Below are 21,159 nucleotides of genomic sequence, written 5' to 3' on the forward strand. Positions count from 1 at the left end.
TGCTTTCATTTTATTTATTTATTTTGAGACAGCGTCTTATTCTGGCACCCAGGCTGGAGTGCCATGGTGCAATCTCAGCTCTCCGCAACCTCAACCTTCTGGGTTCAAGTGATCCTCCCACCTCAGCCTCCAGAGTAGCTGGGACTACAGGCTTGCACCACCATGCCCGGCTAATTTTTGTGTTTTTTGTAGAGACAGGGTCTTGCTATGTTGCCCAGGCTGGTCTCGAAATCCTGAGCTCAAGCCATTCACCCACCTCGGTCTCCCAAAGGGCTGGGATTACTTCTCTTATGTTCGTCTGTCTTCTCCACTAAGCTTGGGGCTTATACTCTAATTCCTAAGCATCAGTAACACAGCTGTAGAACTATGAAAGTTAACAGAGGGTAGAACTCAGCTGCCCCTGCTCACAAGCATCTTTAGAAGCTAAACTAGAAGAGACTCTTAGAGGAACTTCAACAGATCTGGTTTCTTTCTTTCTTTCCTTTTTTTTTGGTTTTTTTTTTTTTTTTTTTTTTTTTTTTTGCGGTAGAGTCTTGCTCTGTCACCCAGGCTGGAGTGCGATGGCGCGATCTCGCTCATTGCAACCTCTGCCCCCCAGGTTCAAGCAATTCTCCTGCCCAGCCTCCCAAGTAGCTGGGATTACAGTTGTGCACCACCACGCCCAGCTACTTTTTGTATTTTTAGTAGAGATGGGGTTTCACCATGTTGGCCAGGCTGGTCTTGAACTCCTGACCTCAGATGATCTGCCCACCTCGGCCTCCCAAAGTGATGGGATTACAGGTGTGAGCCACTGTGCCTGGCCTTATTTGGATACTTTGATATATACAAGCTTAGCTGGGGATGTTTGCCAAGAGCCTTAGCTGGGAATAAGAGAAGTTAAAAGTCTTCTTGAAAGGGACACAGTGAAGCTTGAAAACCGATTTTTAAGAATTATAGCCGAGCGTGGTGGCTCATGTCTGTAATCCCAGCACTTTGGGAGGCTGAGGTGGGCGGATCACCTGAGGTTGGGAGTTCGAGGCCAGCCTGACCAACATGGAGAAACCCTGTCTCTACTAAAAATACAAAAAATTAGCCAAGCGTGGTGGCGCATGACTGTAATCCCAGGTACTCGGGAGGCTGAGGCAGGAGAATCACTAGAACCCAGGAAGTGGAGGTTGTGGTGAGCCGGGATCGCACCATTGCACTCCAGCCTGGGCAACGAGAGTGAAACTCTGTCTCAAAAAAAAAAAAAAAAAAAAGAATTATATACAGCGGGCACCTCAGGGAGACTGAAGTATACCAACCTACATCAACTGAAATGATAACATCTGGACCTTCAAAATCTCAAGGGCCATCAGAATAGGCTGCTGATTAAGCCAAAAGCCAAACCATGTGTAGTAGGCCTGTTGCCATAAGGAAACCCCCAACATGGCAGAGTCTTTGTAGTGTTTTAAAACAGGAAAGACTGGGAAGAGATGGAGGGTTTGAATGCTTTTAAGTTGAGTCTTGCAAGTAGAGAATGGTTGGGATTGGGCATATTTTATGACATATTAGCTTTCACTGGAGGACTCAGAAAGAAGAAGGTTTTATATTGAGTCTTTTTAAAAAATTTACTCATTTATTTAAGAGAGAGGGTTTCGCTTTGTTGCCCAGGCTGGCCTCAAACTCTCAGGCTGAATCGATCCTCCTGCCTCAGCCTCCCAAGTAGCTGGGACTACAGGTATAAGCCACAGCACCTGGCTTTGAATAAGTCTTAATGAGCAAGTCATGCATCTTGATAAGTAAGCTGTTTTAATTTGTAGGCAGTCCTAGCTTCCAGGAATAAGTATTTCCTTCCAGAAACAAGCAGCTATTTATTTTTGCTTGTTCTCAATATTGTTTAATATACACATGAGAAAATATGCCTGGTCCCAGAATTGTTTCACCAAGGGCAGGAAATTAGGTTGGTGTCAGTTCTCAGACAAAATGTATCAGCAATATTCAAAAGTAGGCCAAAGGACTCTTGCTTACAATGGCCCTGTAGGGAGAACTGAGACTTATACATACCTAAGCAAGAGGCCTTCCTTCAATAATTAACTGATAATTAGGCAAGTCCCAATTTATCTTTTCTTTTCTCAAGGACTCTGATCAGAAATAACATCTCTCTAGATAGTCAGAAGAGGTTTTCCTTTTTCTCTGCCCAGTGTAAGCAGCTGTAAGCTTAAAGAGATTGGTCTGCATAAGAATTAGTCAAGGAACCTTTGAAACATGCAAAATATGGACCGCACCTGGGTAATGTTGTGGGTAGGACCCAAGACTCCACTTTTTTTTTTTTTTTAAGATGGAGTTTTGCTCTTGTTGCCCAGGCTGGAGAGCAATGGTGTGATCTAAGCTCACTGCAACCTCCAACTCCCTAATTCAAGTGATTGTCCTTCCTCAGCCTCCAGAGTAGCTGGGATTACAGGCATGTGCCACCAAGCCTGGCTAATTTTGTATTTTTAGTAGAGACGAGGTTTCTCCATATTGGTCAGGCTGGTCTCGAACTCCCGATCTCAGGTGATCCGCCTGCCTTGGCCTCCCAGAGTGCTGGGATTACAGGTATGAGCCACCGCCCCTGGCCGACTCCACATTTTAAACACACATCTTCTCCTCCCTCTCCCTAACCATCACCATTATCAAATGACGATCCTGTAGAGGTCCCGTGACTGAACTTTGAGAAGCTCTAGAAACCTTGAGTTGTCTTGGTTATTGTAGTATCTATAACCGCCAGTTGCAATTGGTGGGTGTTGTCTGCTTTCTCTGGAGTTTCCCATTGGTTCATTGATATCCTGGGCCTTTTAACATGGCTGTGTGATAAGGAATTAATTGGATTGACCTTAATTCTCTGGTAGATAATATAAAAGAACAGTGTCCTAGAATCTACTAGATTTGCTTAAAAAGACAATTCATTGTGTTCATTAAGTTAATTCTCTTACTCATTGTTAGCTCCTGATGGTTCAATGGAAGATTATCATACTTAGGATTAACATTAAAGGGAATTTTTTTAATATGCATATTTGACAAATTCAGTCTTCTTTCTCTTTTATTTGTTTATTTATTTATTTATTTATTTATTGGACAGTGTAACCACCCAAGGGGTTTACCTTGCCCACTGCCTGGACAGAACTGATTCATCAGGACAGGGGCATTGCAATAGAGAAAGTAATTCATGCAGAGCCGGCTGTGTGGGAGCCCGGAGTTTTATTGTTACTCAAATCAGTCTCCGGAGCACTCGGGGGGCAGAGTTTTTAAGGACAACTTGGTGGGTAGCGGGAAGCCAGTGAGCCAGGAGTGCTGATTGGTCAGGGGTGAAATCATAGAGTAGAAGCTGTCTTCTTGCGCTGAGTCAGTTCCTGGGTGGGGGCCACAAGATCAGATGAGCCAGTTTACCAATCTGGGTGGTACCAGCTGATCCATCAAGTACAGGGTCTGCAAAATATCTCAAGCACTGATCTTAGGAGCAGTTTAGGGAGGGTCAGAATCTTGCAGCCTCCAGCTGCATCACTCCTAAACCATAATTTCGAATCCTGTGGATAACGTTAGTCTAGTTCCCAGGCAAGAAGGAGATATGCTTTGGGAAAGGGCTGTTACTGTCTTTGTTTAAACTATAAACTACAAACTAAGTTTCTCCCAAAGTTAGCTCAGCCTATGCCCAGGAGTGGATAGACAGCCTGGAGGTTAGAAGCAAGGTGGAGTCAGTTAGATCTCTTTCACTGTCTCAGTCATAATTTTGCAAAGGCAGTTTGAACAGTCTTGTTCTGTCACCCAGGCTGGAGTACAATGGCGTGGTCTAGGCTTACTGCAGCCTTGACTTCCGGGGCTTAGGTGATCCTCCCACTTCTGCCTCCCAAGTAGCTGGAACTACTGGCATGCACCATCACTCTCAGCTAATTTATGTATTTTTTCTAGAGATGGGGTTTTGCCATGTTGCCCAGGCTGGTCTCAAACTTTTGAGCTCAAGCCATCTGCCCTCCTTGGCCTCCCAAAATGTTGGGATTACAGGCGTGAGCCACCAGGCCTTGTCTCCTTTCTTTTTTTTTATAACTATTTGTTTATGAGTTATTTTTAAAAGATGATGCTACAGAGAGATATACAGATGCATGTAAGAGACACCTAAAATTTGACCTTTTAGGGATCCTAACATTTGGGTTAAGACTTTAAGAATTTTTTCTCTGCAAACACAATATTTTTATATTTTTATGAAACTGGAATTATATAAGTATTAATATAATACTTTTTTCTTAAAAAGCTTACTATGCCATGTACATTGTTTACATTAATAAATTTAGTTGAATACTTAAGTAGTTTCCTTTTTTTTTTTATTATGGTGAAAATGCTCCAGGAAACATTCTGGAACACTAGTTCCCATAATTGCTTGTGTTAAGTAACTAGGTAGAATTACTGGGTCACACTTAAGATTTAGACACGTAGTATCAGATTGTCCTCAGGGAAGGCTTACAGTTGTGTTTTCCACACCCTGCAATGTGCTCACTCAGAGAAGCCTTCCATGACCACAGCATTCCGAATCAAATTGTATCACCTCCACCCCAAGGCTCTTTATTCTATTAACTCGTTCTGTGTTTCTTTGCACTTATCACCACTTGACATACTCGAGTATTCTTCTTGATATACTTGACATTCTTGATATTTCACCTATCTCAGACAGGTGTTCTGTCACAGTAGACTATAAGCCCCAGGAGTGCTGGGACTTTATTTCTGTTCACTGTTGTATTTCCAACTCCAAGAACAGTGCCTAGCAGATGTTAGGTGCCCAGTAAATACTTGCTGGCTGAATCAATGACTCATTTCTTTCTTTCTTTTTTTTTTTTTTTTTTTTTTGAGACAGAGTCTTGCTCTGTCACCCAGGCTGGAGTGCAGTGGCGTGATCTTGGCTCACTGCAACCTCTGTCTCTACTGCCTCAGCCTCCCGAGTAGCTGGGACTACCATTCCCAGCTAATTTGTGTATTTTTAGTAAAGATGGGTTTTCACCATGTTGGCCAGGCTGGTCTCGAACTTCTGATCTCTGATGATCTGCCCACCTCGGCCTTCCAGCCTTCCAGAGTGCTGGGATTACAGGTGTGAGCCACTGTCCCTGGCCTCAATGACCCATTTCTAACAGGAGATATTATCTTTGCTATTCTCTGTCATAGAGAGCCATATTCCAGTTGAATAGCAACATAAAATACAATCATATGAGGACAGCATAGCCAATTAGTGTGTTCTGTTACACCTGCCTTCCATCCTTTCAGGCAGCTCTTCTTCAAATGTCCCAAATTTTCTTACTTTAAATATGAAAATATTACTGCTGTCAGGATGGCAAAGTTTTTATCCCGCCCCTGTAGAGGACATGACCTTGGATCTGGGATTGGCAAACGTTTTCTGTAAAAAGCCAGATCATAAATATTTTAGAGTTTTCTGGCCATACAGTATTTGTCACAACTACTCAGCTCTGCTGTTGTGAGAGCAGCCATTAACAATAGGCAAACAAATGTGTGTGACTGTGTTCCAGTAAAACTTTACTTACAAAAACAGCTAGTGGACGAGTTTTAGCTTTAGTTTGCTGACCCTTGCTTTAGAATCAGAATCTTAATTAGTTTTCAATAGTTCAGTTTTATAAAGCATCGAGAGCATGTCTATCCAGTGAAATGTAATGTGATCCACAGCTATGGACAAATACGTAATTTTAAATTTTCTGGTAGCCACATTACAAAAAGTATAAAGAAACAGATGAAATTTATGTTAATACATTTTATTTAGCCAAGTAAATTTGAAATATTATTTCAACATGTAGTCAATACAAAACATCATTAACGCAATATCTTACAGCTATGTATGAAGTTTTTGAAATCTGGTGTGTATTTTGTACTTCTAGTATATCTCAATTCAGTTTAGCCACAATTTCAAGAGCTCTATGTAGTTCCTGGCTACTGTATTGGACAGTGCAGATCCGTAGCAGGTGTTTTCAACCTTGGCACTTTAGAGACTTTGAACAAAAACGTATTTGGTTGTGGAGGCAGCACAATTCATGATAGGCTATTTAGCAGATGTCCTTGACACCTGTCTACTTGATGTGAGTAGTGCCTTCCCATTTGTGAAGACCAAAAATATTTCAGACATTCTAAACGTCCTCCAAGGGAAACATTGTCTAGTCGGGAGCCATGTATCTAGAATAAGCATTCTAAAACTAGCTCAGTGAATCCCCTGGAACTGAATACAACCTTTAGTGCCTATGTGATTTGGGTCAGGGGTGAAGTAGGGAGGAAAGGGTCTATGGCTTTCTATAACTCCTCAAAGGTATCTATGATCCAAAACAGGCTAAGAAACACTGACTGAATAGAAAGAGATGTTAAATTATGCCACTATATGCATATCGCCAATTAGTTCAAACCCTAAATACGAGCATTTGCCTGTATTCTTTCAAAATGAAATAAATTACCACAATGACCTCCCCAAACTTTGGTCTTTCTGAACCGTACCATTGCTTTTCTGTCTTGATTCCTTAGTGTTGGAGTACTGATTTTGAATATTTCTCTTCAAGCATTACTTAGCAAGAAAATCCGGCCGGGCGCGGTGGCTCACGCTTGTAATCCCAGCACTTTGGGAGGCCGAGGCGGGCGGATCACGAGGTCAGGAGATTGAGACCACGGTGAAACCCCGTCTCTACTAAAAATACAAAAAAATTAGCCGGGCGTAGTGGCGGGCGCCTGTAGTCCCAGCTACTCGGAGAGGCTGAGGCAGGAGGATGGCGTGAACCTGGGAGGCGGAGCTTGCAGTGAGCCGAGATTGTGCCACTGCACTCCAGCCTGGGCGACAGAGCGAGACTCCATCTCAAAAAAAAAAAAAAAGAAAATCCATGAAGGGGTAGATTCTAGTTAAAATATTACAGCAATGGAGAGGGATTATGTGTAACATTTTAGCAATGGGAGAGTCATTATTATTGAACTCTCAAGTTGGCAAAATGGAAAGATAATGAGATTGGGAATCAAGAAACTCACATCTTCTAGGCAGCTATGTGAGCTAGGCTGAGTGAGAATGACCCCCATCCTTTCTCAGAGGGCACTGAGAAGTAAGGGAGATAAATGGTACAGAGATTAGGAGCGTTATTTCCTAAAACAGTTGTTCTGATTCACACTCAAAAGTCTGCCTAACTGCCTATGTCAATCTGCAGACACAGACTGGAGTAGTTTAACTACGATGACAAGGATAATGAAGGTAAGCTATAATTAGCTTTTCCTATTTCCTCTAGATGCTATAAAATATTAGGAAGAGTTGATAAAATCATGAGAATATAAACTATCTCTAGTGAATGTGAGCATCTAAAAACAAAGGTCCTTAACCATTAGCTCCAGTCCCAGATGACTATTTTCACTGTAATGATACACGCTCTCCTCAAATCCGTGATGCAGGGGTGAGGAGACTCACATTCTTTTTGTGCAGTTAAAATTTGTGCACTTTGAATCTGAATTAACTGTGGGTTCTGTGGTTGGATATTACTAAGAGACTTCTAACTATCTGTCCTAATTGAAATACTTTCCTCAATACCGACACATTTCTGTGCCCAAACTGGCTTCCTTGTTTAGTCGCATAGATATACCTACTTCTTACTCACTCTCCCAGAGCAGGTTGAGCCACCCTTTGGGCCACAGTTCACATTCAGGAAGGGCTTAGACTATTGATATACAATGTTAGACTTTTTGAAAGCGCCTTTGCAAAATTATGACAGTAAGAGAAATCTGACATAGTTGACTGCATCTTGCTTCTAAACTTTAATCTGTCCTTTAGTCATTCCTGGGCATATGCCAAGCTAACTTTGGGAGGAATTTAGTTTATAGTTTATCCTTAAAGCAAGAATGATGATAGCTCTTCCCCAAACTAAACTGCCTTTGTAAAAGCAGTGAAAATCCACAAGGTTAGAATTATGAGAGGGACCTGAGTTCTGTTAAGATGTTGGTATAGTTAAGTGATAATGAGCTACCGTTTGGAAGTCATGAGATTTGTGACTTCCCTAATTTCTCCTGTAGGTTACATCATTATTGTAGAACCCATGATTTGCCTTTTGAGATTTCTTTTCAGACTTTTGCATTTCTGACAAGCAGCTGACTTCACCAAGACTGGCAACTCATGACTCAGCTGGTCCTGTGATCCCCACACAGGCTGACTCAGTGCACAGGGAACATTTTCCACATCCCTGTGATTTAATCCCAACCAATCAACATTCCCCATTCCCTAGCCCCCTGCCTACCACATTATGCTTGCAAAAACCCTAATCTCCAAGCCTTCCGGGAGACTGATTTGAGTGGTAACGATGTCCATGTGGCCAGCCTCGTGTCAATTAAACTCTTTACTGCAATGCTTGCAGTCTCAGTTAATCAATTTGTCCATGCAGTGGGCAGGAAGATGAACCCAGTAGGCGATTACATTTTTTTTCTTTGAGATGGAGTCTTACTCTGTTGCCCAGGCTGGAGTCAATGCCGTGATCTTGGCTCACTGCAACCTCTGCCTTCCCAGGTCAAGTGATCCTCCCACCTTAGCCTCCTGAGTAGCTGGGACCACAGATATGCGCCACCATGCCAGCTAATTTTTTGTATTTTTGGTAGAGATGGGGTTTTGCCATGTTGCCCAGGCTGGTCTCAAACTCCTGAGATCAAGTGATCTGCCCACTGCACCTCCCAACGTGCTGGGACTACAGGTGTGAGCCACTGTGCCCAGCTGCAATCGCATTTTAATGGTTTCATATTTTCTCTACCAATTCATACTTACTGTCAGAGAGATGTATTGACAGGATTGAAGGAGAATGATGTCATCATATACTTTCATATCTGTGACCTAGTTCTGGAGCACCCTTCTCTTAGTACACTTAGAGCTAGATTTTTAAAAATACTCTCTGTAATCATCTTACAAGTAAGACAATTATATTGCATTTGTGTCAAAATTATTAACAGGGAAACAGACTCCAATTTCAGAAACAAAATATACCACTAAATATAACTTGGCATTTCTTTATATTTTAATATATCAAGATCCTCAAGAATTTAGAGGGAGTCTGGTCCTCTCTTGATGGCTGACAGGCTTGTCTTCCCCTTCAGATCCAAAGGGAATTGAGGACATGGATGGATGCTAAAAGGAAGACCCTGGTGGGAGGCAGGGGAAAGCAATGTAGGAGATCAGAAAGGAAACAGAGAGGGCCCAGGGACATGGCATCCTGAGGAGGTCAAGATAAGACTTTATTATTGTTACTATTATTATTTGAGGCAGTGTGTCACTCTGTTGCCCAGGCTGGTGTGCAGTGGCGCGATCTCAGCTCATTGCAACCTTCACCTCCTGGGTACAGGCCATTCTCCTGCTTCAGCCTCCTGAATAGCTGGGCCACCATGTTACCCAGGCTGGTCATGAACTCCTAGCCTCAAGTGATCCACCTGCCTTGGCCTCCCAAAGAAAAGACTTTAAAATAAGAAAGAAAATAAATGACCCACAGTATGACTAGGACATCCAAAGCTAGACATTTGTCATGTGAAAAACATCAGTATCCTCAGGGCACATTCATATTAACAGGCAGGATAACTGGCATTTCCTCAATGCCCAGGACGTGCGCATTTGGGGATATGTCATTCCTTCCAGCTAAACAGGAAATACCATAAAGGAGTTTCATACAACAGGGAAAGGGTGAGGATACAGCCTGAAGATTCTAAAATGCCTGCCCAATATCTTCCTGCCAAGTCATTTTAATCTCCTGTGGCTCTCCGTCTTTTTCCAGCCTTACTTTAAAGGCAAACAACCTTTTTCTCTAGCATTTTATGACCATACAATGTAAAACCAAGTACAATCTAAAGCCTTTGTGGTTTTATTCCCAACTATTGGCTCTTAAAAAGTTTAGGCTCATATGTTCAAAAGGCTTGAGAATTGAAATAGAAGACACTTTGAATTTTACTGGATTGAACACTCCATCAAGTTTTGCCACTGGAGGGCACCAGTCAACAATATTACATGCCAACCGTTATTCCTGTCTAAAGTTTTTTCCTAGGAACTTGACCATGGAGTCTAAATAGAGTCCTGTTTCACAGATTAAATTGGAGCCACTTTATCCTTTCATAATTTAGGATTTCAAAGACCAATTTCTTAGAACAATTGGAAATCACAACATTTCATACTCATTTCTGGAATCAATATTTTTAGCCAAGTTCACATTAACCTAGTAGGTTCCCTCTCAAAAGAAATGACAGGGGAATATTTACCCATAATCATTCGGCAATTACTGTTTATCATAAGAGGAGATCTGCATGGTCTGACCACAGGAAATGTTGAGTTTAGTAGCATTTAAGGAATGGCCAAATTCAATACAAATATTTAATTTCATTTAGCAAATGTTATTTTCAGCTTGTTTGGGAAATACTTTAATTTGGGACACTTTGAACAAGATATTTTAATGGACATTTCCCTCCCACTGCTTAACTTTTTTTTTTTTTTTTTCTTTTTGAGACGGAGTCTCGCTCGGTTGCCGAGGCTGGAATGCAGTGGCGCAATCTTGGCTCGCTGCAACCTCCGCCTCCCAGGCTCACACGATTCTCCTGCCTCAGCCTCCAAAGTTGCTGGGACGACAGGCGTGTGCCACCATGCCTGGCTAATTTTTTGTATTTTTAGCAGAGACGGGGTTTCACTGTGTTAGCCAGGGTGGTCTCTATCTCCTGACCTTGTGATCCGCCGGCCTCGGCCTCCCAAAGTGCTGGGATTACAGGTGTGAGCCACCGCGCCTGGCCTCCCCCCGCAACTTCAACATCTAGCCATATCATTCTTGTGCATGAATATTCTTACGAGAATAATCAAATCATCCCCTCTGTCTCTACAGGATACCCCATGGTTCTCCTACCACCAGATGCTACTGAAGCTAAACTGACTGGACTGAGGAAAAATGTCTGTGGGGAAAACTGTCTTTCAGAATCCAACCTTGAACCAGAGAAATCCATTCTCTTGAGGCTGTCTGCTGTGGAGAAGTTGGCCTTACCAATCTGCCTTTGGAGTTCAAGTTATACAGGTTTGCATTTTGCATTTTTTCCTTATTTTACTCTCCACTCTCCACTCTATTTTTCAGATGACTACCTGCTTGTCTGCATGTATTATAATTATTGTTGTTCTGCTTATTATTTCTGCTTACCAGTTTTCTTGGCTCTTGCTAGTTTTTACTACTCACCTCAGTCTGAACCCATATAAATCTTGGACAGACTAAAACTGCACAGCGGGATCATTTCGTTCACATGAGTTTGCCAATATGTGGGTATTAACAGGCAAAGGTGGCCAAGGCTGGGAATTTGGGTATTAACTGGTAGCGGTGTCCCTGTGTGTGCTATTTTCAAAGTTTTTGCTGATACTGTAGCATTGGCTCTTATATAACTCAATATCCTCCTACGTGAGAAATTTCTTTTGGTCTACATGTGGGAACTTTGTCTTTAAAAAATCTATTATCTCTCTGAAAACACATGGACGTATAGAGGGGAACAGCACACACTGGGTCCTATCAGAGGGTGGAAGGTGGGAGGAGGGAGAGCATCAGGAAAAATAACTAACGGGTACTAGGCTTAATGCCTGGGTGGGTGATAAAATAACCTGTACAACAAACTGCTGTGACACAAGCTTACCTAAATAATAAGCCTGCACATGTACCCTGGACTTAAAAGTTAAAAAAACTATCATCTCTCAGCTACCTCACAGAGATGTTTTGACATTATATGAATTATGTTAAATAATTAGTGCCAGGACAGTGCCAGGCGCAGACAGTCTCAATAAATATGAGTTTCTTCTCCACTTCTTATTTCTATTTCCTTTTTTTTCTTGGTGCCTAGAGACAGATTTTATATCAGAGCAACTGTATTGACCAGAATGACAATTCATTTGCTTTACTCCTCTTTTCTCAAGCTTGCTATTTTACCATATTGTTCTTCTCTTGAAAAAACTTTTTTTTTTTTAAGTCGTCTAAATGATTAGGGGCAGAAATAAGTATCTGAAGAAGGAATGTGGTAGCCCCTCCTGGGATGTGGAATCCTGAACAACCCCCAATATGAGAGATCCTTCATGAGAGATTGGGTCAACATGGTATTCTTTCAGGTGAAATCTGTGCCCATATAAATGAATCGTAGCACAGACCTGAGTTCAGATCCTTGCCTTGGCATTTACAACTTGGGTAAACTTGAGTAGAGGGAGAATGAAGAATTTTGGAACTCCTTTCTCTCAGCGGTAAAATGGAGACTAATAATGCTTACCCAATGATATTGCTATGAAGACTCAATAAAATAATAAAAATTTGCTTGATATCATTGTTTTTGTTGTTGTTGTTACTCAACTAGATGGTTACCAAAGGATTGTCTGATTCTGGAGATTTTATAAGTGGGATGGCCTAAAATGATAGGTCTGCCCATGATAACCCTCAAACAGCCCCTCTGCTTCACCCAGCTGCTCATCTTCCTGGCCATGCACACATCTTATGCCCCTCTGCACTGGTACTGCAGCTCATAGGATTCCTCTTCATTGGAATCTACAGAGATGATTGACCTCATCTCTCTATGTCTTTCCCATTGTCTTTAGTCCAACTGACATCATAATTCTACAAAGCATCCTTGTCGCAGAGCAAGAGAACCTGATCTCTATTTCCTATGAATGTTTATCATTCTATTTCCTTCTTGCTGGGTGCAGCTTCCCTGGTTCACTACAAGCCAGGTTCGTTATTTGACTGGCTGTGCTATATGGCATCATGACACACTTACCACAAGACAACTCCTTGATGGTAGAGCCTTTGGCTTTTTCATCTCGATATACCACATACCTAATTCAACGCCTAGCAGAGAAGTCACTCAAAAAACGCTGTAAGAATAAGGAAACCACTTATTTGAGATATATATATATACACACACATATATATACATATATATATACACACACACACACACACATATATATATGTATGTATTTTATGTGCCCATAAGATATGAAGTTCTTTGAAGTCAAGTACTTACACAGAACATTAATGTTAAAAATGAAATTTGGGAAGAATAAAAGCCAGACATTATGTCCTTCTTGGTGGAAGAATATACCACCTATGATGTAGCTTGTCAATAGGATTGATCCTGAATCTCATCAAGCTTTAGATCCAGCCACAATTTATAGAAAATACAAAGAATAGAGAAACACGTTGATACGGTTGATATTGACTCTGTGTCCCCACTCAATTCTCATCTTGAATTGTAATCCCCAAGTGTTGAGGGAAGGATCTGGTGGGAGGTAATTGGATCATGGCAGCAGTTTTCCCCATGCTGTTTTTATGACAGCGAGGGAGTTCTTAAAAGATCTGATGGTTTAAAAGCGGCAGTTTGCCCTGCATTCTCTCTCCTGCTGCCATGTAAGATGTGCCTTGCTTCCCCTTCACCTTCTGCCATGATTAGAAGTTTCCTGAGGCCTCTCCAGCCATATGAAGCTATGAGTCAATTCAACCTCTTTTGTTTATAAATTACCCAGTTTCAGGTAGTATCTTTATAGCAGTGTGAAAATGGACTAATACACATGTTAATGACAACATGAGGTTGCAATCCTCAAAATTCAGACTGTGGAATATTCTACTATACTGGTTAAACTGTCCCTTGACTGTTTTTGTACACCCTCAAGCTAAAAATGGTTAAAAGATGGTTTTAAATATTATTGATCTATTTTATGTATTTATGTATGTGTTTATATTTTTAAAAGTTTGAAAAAATAAATAATATATGACACAGATGCTTGATCTATAGGATTAACATTCCAACTTTTTTTTTTTTTTGAGACAGAGTCTTGCTCTGTTGTTCAGCCTGGAGTGCAGTGGTGTGATCTTGGCTTACTGCAGCCTCTGTCTTTTGGGTTCAAGCGATTATCCTGCAGCAGCTTTCAAGTAGCTGGGACTACAGGCGCACACGACCACACCTGGCTAATTTTTGTATTTTTAGTAGAGATAGGGTTTTACCATGTTGGCCAGGCTGGTCTTGAACTCCTGACATCAAGTCATCTGCCTGCCTCAGCCTCCCAAAGTGCTGGGATTACAGGCGTGAGCCACCTTACCTGTCCAACAACCCAACTTTTATGACAAATAAATTGCAAATGAAAGGAGAGATTAAAAGAGACTGAAGTCATAGATCAACTGGTTGCAATGAATTGATTTTACTTAGATTCCGATGCAAACTAAACAACCATAAGCTAGAAAAAGAAACGTTCATAACATTTGTGATACAATTGATGATATTTAATAATATTAAGATATTATCAATGATATTTTACATCTGATAATGGCTTGAAACTTATGTTTATTAAAAATAGTCCTTATATTTTAGATATACAAACTGAAATATTTGTGGATGATGCTGTGTGGGATTTGCTTCCCAGTAAAAAGGGAAAGAAAGCAGATTTGGTTTTGGATTAAAGCAAGACTGTCCATGAGTTGCTAATTGTTGTAACTGGTGACTTATTTATGAAGTTTATTATATTCTTCTGTCTATTATTTCTTCTATGTTTGAAATTCTATGTAACAAAAAGTTCAAGAAAAAAACGAACAAATTTCAGAGTTCTATCTGGGCTGATTCCAGCCAAAATACCTCTGTCATGGCACTGGATTTTTCTGACCTCAGTCTCCTTATCTGTAAAATGGATATTATAATAGTGCCTACTTCATATGGTTATTATGAAAACTATCTGAGCTAATGTATATGCAGATCTTAATGCTTAGTACATAATGAAGCATTCAATTATTCTTAAATAGTGTTGCTGCTGCTGCTGTTGGTACTTTAACTCTCAGGAGGTGTTGCTATTTATGAGTATTAGTTGCTGAGATGGTAAAGGAGGATAAGACAATAGAATTCTTATTGGGAAAAGAGCTAGTATAGTTATTGCAATCTACAGGTAACTGGAGACTCTGTAGTTCCCATCTTCCCCAACTGCAGTGTCCCTAAGGGGAGTGGGAGAGGATGGGAACCACACAGCCTCCAGTTACTTGTAGATTGCAATGACTATTCTGGACCAAGTTGTCAGACCTTATAGTAGCCTAATGTGGGGCAAGCTGTCTAGCTGGGCACTGAGCTTTTCCAATCAGGAATGTCATCTAGTAACCTGAAGGTCAGGGAGAGAGCAATACAATCAAACACTCAGACAAAACCTAAGAGCCATTTATTAAACTCAGCTTTACAATAATTTTTGATCATTGATGAGAAGTGTATTGCCAGAATAAAGACTATCTAATACAGGCTTAAGGGGGAAAATAACTTTAAAAGTAATTTATCAAATCCTTATTGAATATTACCATTTCAGGGAGGCAATATACCACGATAATTTATACCAGCACTTTCCATAGTGCTGGTCTTTGATGAGATAAAGAGCTTGCTCCAAAATGAAAATCCAAACATTTCTTCCTTACTAAAAAAGTCTTGCTATTGAAAAAAAAAATGTCATTCGAAGTAAACAGTATGCTTAGTGACATAGTTGATTTGCATGCTGGCACACGCTTCTTATGTTCACAGTCTGTTAACTAGTGCATAGTCTACATTTTTGAGTGAAACTAGTTTAGAGCAGGGTTCTCAACTGGAGGCAGTTTTGCCCCCCAGAGGTCATCTGGCAGTGTCCGGAGACATTTCTTGTTGTCACAACTGAGTGAGAGGTGCTATAGCATCTAGTGGATAGAAGCCAAGGATGCCCTACATTGTAGTGTCCTTCACAACAGCGGAATATTCTGCCCAAATGACAATACTGATGAGGTCGAGAAACCCTCTTTTAAAGCATATCTTTAGAGTCAGAGATGGGAATCAAACTCCTGCTCTGCCTTCTACAAATAGTGTGACCTTGAGCAAGACGGTTTTAGCTCTCTGTCAGCACCAACTTACAGGATTGTTGTGCAGACGAAGTGAGCAAACACAGACAGACTATTTAACATAGATGAAGATCAGGTTCTCAGTTTTTTGGGCAGCTGTGTATACTTCTTAGACATAGCCCTTGTCCTGGTTACTCATGAATTGTCATTCAAGGACTCACTATGTTAATGGCCAAGATAGAGCGTTTTTGTTTGTTTTCTTTCCTCTCTCTTTCATTCTTTGATAACAATTGGCAATGGGTTCTCTGGAATCTTTTCTTTTGAGGACCTAAAATGCAAATGTATTTCATTTGTTGCTGAAGATGAATGCCAAGCAAAACCAAGCCATATCTTGGCTTTGATTTTTTGAAAGATAAACCTTATTGTCAGAAAGAGCCGCGCCATAAACAAAGCTGGGGAATTCACTTGGAACTCCTCTTTTTATCCCTTAGGATGAAGTATGACACACGCCTAGGAGCTTAATGCTTTACAAGTTGGGACTCCTACTGTGTCCCTCTTTTTGCTGATGATTTTATGATTCTTTTATACACAACATGATAGATCCTTGAGTATCCTGAGCTTTGAATCTTTACGCTTATTTTTTTGCAGTTTGAGTGAAACCTTTCAGACAGAGCTGTGAAGATGTGGTTCTTAAATAAAATATTTTTCTACTGTGCTAATAACTCATACATTCTCTGCATTTCTCTTCTATACTCAGGGTCAGTGGGATATGTCCATTTTTCTTAATTCTATCTTGCCTGTTTTTTTTTCAGGCTTCCAACAGCTTTTTATGAAGGCACAGCATGGCTTGTTCCAGGTGCTGGTATTTGGGGAGGGCTGAGGATTGTGGAGGGGGAGGGGATACTTTCTCATTCTTTTTCCATCATTCTATTGACAATAGCCTTTTAATGATTTGAAAACTCTTTGTAAATGCCCTAACATGTAATATTGCATTACAAACCCACACAGGAGACACAATTCAGACAATAAAAGCAGTAACACACTTTTGTCCTGCTGCTAAGTTTTAATGGAATGTATTTTATTGAGAGCTAATGTAGTTTTTCACCAGAGAAGCCAGCTACTTGCTGAATTGCCACATCTCTAGAGTTGACATTTTTCCTGAAAAACACGAGATGTTTGCAGGTGGGAAGATTATAGTGTCAGAACTGAAAATGTTGCAGATTTCAAGTATGAACATGTGACCTCATTTGTGTATACATGCCACCATGGTCTTCCTGGGCCCAACTGGGCAGTCAGTAGACAGCGGTGCCTATTCAAAGCTGTTGTTTTTCTTAAGACTTTTGGTCAATATAATACAGCCCAGATAATATTGTAGAAGCCAAGGAAACATTCCCCCTTTGCCCCCTGAAAATTCACTGAAAATCACTGACAAAAGTAGACTAATAGGAGAAAAGGCATACAAATTTATTCAATCATACTTTTACATGGCATAGGAGCCTTCAGAATGAAGACCAAAACATGCAGGGGAAACTGTCCATTTTTATGCTTAGAATCAACAAAGTTGGAGCAGCTGTGTAGAAATATGATTGGATAAAAAAATATGATTTAGTGCTAACAGGTTGAGTGGGGATCCCAGCATGGTCTGTCTGTCTAGATTCTTCTTGGCCTCTCTATGCAACATGTCATCCTTCTGGGTATGGGGTGGAAGGTCTTATGACCTATAATCAAACAAGATAGGCCAGATAATTTCTTTATGGCCAGTTTTTACACAGAAAGGAAAGCACAAAAGTTAGCGTAACATGTTAGGTTTTATGGCTGACTTTGGGAAAAAGGGGTTCTGGAGTCTATGACCACCTTGGGGAAGAGGGATTCTAGTTTCTATGGCTAGCCTTGAGGGAGAACCGGACTGAGAGACAGGAAGACAGGGAAAGGTTGGAGAGAATCTTTTGCTTCTGAGGCCTTCATTTTGAGGTATTATCTTCTGACCTCTAACAATATAATCCTTTAATTAAAGTGCAAAACTTGTATGTGAGTGAGTAACTAAACAGTACAAAATCGATATTTTTAAATAATTTACTTTGGAGAATGCAAGCATATACGATTCTCCAAACATAATCTAAAGCCTATTTTTCTTAGCATATGTATTATGTCTTAAAAATCTGACATCAAACCCACAGGAAATTTGAAAAATTGTGTGTCCTTCCTTCTGTATTCTTATGTCTTGTGATTAAGTGATTTAGTTTAGTTCTTAATGACCTAAGCTTATGAGCATGTCTTCTGCTAGAGAACCCTGCTCTTTTGCTTCCTGAGTTTCTTCCTGATCCTCTCAAGCAGGAAATACTTCTCTCTAAACCTTATTCCTTTCTTATTTCATTGGTGAGTCTGGATGAAGGTCATTGCTCATGGCTTGCCTAGAGCCTGGTTCTCTCTTAAGCCTGCAGCAAGTGTTGCATTCTCTCCATGTAACTCTGGCCATTATGTCATAATCTCACCAGGACCAGGCCCTCCTGTTCCAGTCTGCCAGGGAGGCCTGCACACCTCTAGCTGCTGTGTCTGCGACTGGTTGGACACAATCGGTTCCAGAGTCCTGTTGTAGGAAGCCCCATTTTGGCCTTCAATCCAAATTACCTTTTCCAATTCAGTTTCATCACTAATAAAGATGATCACTCAAAGTTTCTGGGACAATTTCAAAACTGATTCAGAATTTGGAAGAGGTAATGATGAGTGGTTAGGTTTTCTACAAATTGTGACATTAAAAAAATTCAGTACAGTTTATTTCTTGTGTTATATATTGCCAAGTCTTGTCATACAGCTAAATATCAATACTCCATTTATCATCATTCATTACAATTATCTATGAGGACATCCTAATGCCAAAGAAATCTATTAAATTGCCCAGGATAAGGTATGTAAGTCATGGATCAAGCCTTTGAACAGCTTCAATCTATTAAGGCATTTAACATATATAAGTTGATAAAAAATAATACAAGATTTAAAAATAGTAAGTCAAAGAAAATATACATATAATGCCGTAAGGATATCACAATGGGATTATAACTTCCTGCTGGGAAGGGCAAGAAGTCTTCTAGAGAGAGAGGACTTAGGATGGACCTTGAATGATTGGTAAGATTTAGACATGCAGATAAAGGAATGATTATTTTTTTCAGGCCTTCCAGGTAGAGGGAGAAGTGAGTATGCATATGAGAAGGAAGGAAATATGGAGTTATTAGGATAATATTCATCTAATGTAACTTGAGGAGCTGTGGCAGAATGGGTGGACATGAAGTGGGGAGCAGGAGACATAAGCCAAAAGGAAACTCTGGAGTAGCAGTGGAATAGTTATAAAAGCTGAAGAGCAGAGATGAGCTTCCTGCAGTGTCTGGTTTTCTAGCAAGTTCCATTTCCCATGTCAGTGTTATTTCTCATTAAAGACAAAGCCCCAAGGATCTTATTAACTGATTCAACTTTGAAAACTGTGTAGCCCACTTTATTAATAAGAATAGATCAAGGGTGAGAAGAACGTTTAAGTGGCTCTCTGAGGCCATAGGATTTCTCCCTGACACTGGTTATCAACCCTAACAGTCAGGATAGGCTGGGTTATGCTGCAGTAATAAACACCCCCCCAAACTGCAGTGGCTTAGAAAAACAAAGAATTATTTTTTACTCACACTAAATGTTCCATTGAAGGTGAAGAGAGAGTTTCTGCCTGGCAGGGGAAGTTTGGAGAACAGAGTGTTAACATTTAAATGTTTCTATTTGGAATTAGTAAAGGTCACCTTAGCTAGCATTTCATGGACCAAAGCAAATTACTTGGACATGACTAAATTCAAGAGGGCAAGGAGACACAAATATTTTCACGTCTGCTACAGTCTCCTCAGCTGGTATACATCCTCATTTTAGTATTACAATTCAAACCCCTCTAAAATGTCTCCAAGAATAATTTCATTTCTTGACTGTTTAATTTAGGCCAGGCACTGGGCTGACCTTTTTAATACAAAATTTCTCTTTGAATTCCTATAAAAATTCTCTGATACTGATTTTAGCAATTGGTTTTAGCTGGTCGACTCCTGACATTTGTGTTCTTCTTCACAGGATCTGCAAGGCTACCTGTGAATGAATGGTTGGTTGGTCACTACTTGCAAGTTTTTCAGGAGCTCATGAAAGATTACTGCATAAACAAGGGAGGATGGAGACCAGACCTCTGGCTACTGTTGCTGCCACCACCACAGCCACCACCTTCACCCTCATGAACCCCCTATTTACTGAACACTATCTATATGCCAGGTAACATGCCCTGCACTTGTGAAATAAGGACTGTTATTTCCCCTATTTTATAAAAGAGGAGCTGAGGCTCAGAGCGATTATGTTACTTGCCCAAGATCACATAGCTAGTAAGTGGCAGAGATGAGATTCTGTCTGAGTCCAGCTTACACCATAACTGATATTCTTGACAATCAGGCTGGATAGAAAAGGATAAGATATGAGAATTCTGGTGCTATGATTTGAATTTTCTTTCCAAAGCTCATGTTGAAACTTAATTCCCAAAGTAACAGTACTGATAGGTGGGGTCTTTAACATGGAGTCCCAGAATTGGATCGTGAGGGCTCTGCCCTGATGAATGAATTACTCCATTCATGATTAATGGATTAATAGATCATCATGGGAGTGGAACAGTGGGTTTATAAGAAGAGGAAGAGAGACCTGAGGTAGAACACTCAGCGCCCTTGCCATGTGATGCTCTGTACTGCCTTGGGACTCTGCAGAGGCTCTCTACCAGCAAGAAGGACCTCACCAGATGCAGCCCCTTGACCTTGGCCTTCTTAGCTTCCACAACTGTAATAAATAATTTTTTCTTTATAAATTACCCAGTTTTGGGTGTTCTATTATAAGCAATAAAAACCAGACAAATACATTGAGTTATAATTATGATATTTAAGATGGAGGAAAACGAACGTGGAAAACACTAGAGAAATGAATGCTAAACCAGAGCATAAGCATTGGGATTGTGAAAAGAAGAGATATTTGAAATATTTTAAAGATATGGAATTTAAAAGATTATGAAACAGATAAAGTATAAGAGAAAGAGAGAAAATGAAAAATGATCCCAAGATTGCAAACCCTTAGTATTGGTGAAACACTCATAGCTGGGGGAAAAAGTCAAAAGGAAGAGCTGGCTTGTGGGTACAGATGGAGAAATCCGGATTTATTGAACCTTTCTTTGCCAGCGGGGTATTTGTGTAAAAATAGCTATTCATTTATTCTCATTCATTTAGCATGTAAAGAACACAGCTAGGCATTAGAAACACATAACAAAACCTATTTCTGTACACATTTAGAAATGTGGATCTGAAAG

At 40.5% G+C, this 21,159-nt stretch overlaps 1 long non-coding RNA gene across 1 annotated transcript in view; it reads left to right on the forward strand.

Moving 5' to 3' along the window:
• The window catches only part of LOC116466283 (uncharacterized), a 70,378-nt gene extending 49,664 nt beyond the window's left edge, over positions 1 to 20,714 (forward strand). Inside the window, exons 3-4 of the long non-coding RNA XR_004247483.1 lie at positions 10,842 to 11,027; positions 19,899 to 20,714. This is a non-coding gene — a long non-coding RNA (uncharacterized LOC116466283). The remainder of the gene's footprint in view (positions 1 to 10,841; positions 11,028 to 19,898) is intronic.
• The last annotated feature ends 445 nt before the right edge of the window (positions 20,715 to 21,159 follow it).

This window comes from Hylobates moloch, unplaced genomic scaffold, assembly GCF_009828535.3.
Source record: "Hylobates moloch isolate HMO894 unplaced genomic scaffold, HMol_V3 SCAFFOLD_4, whole genome shotgun sequence".
NCBI lineage: Eukaryota > Metazoa > Chordata > Mammalia > Primates > Hylobatidae > Hylobates > Hylobates moloch.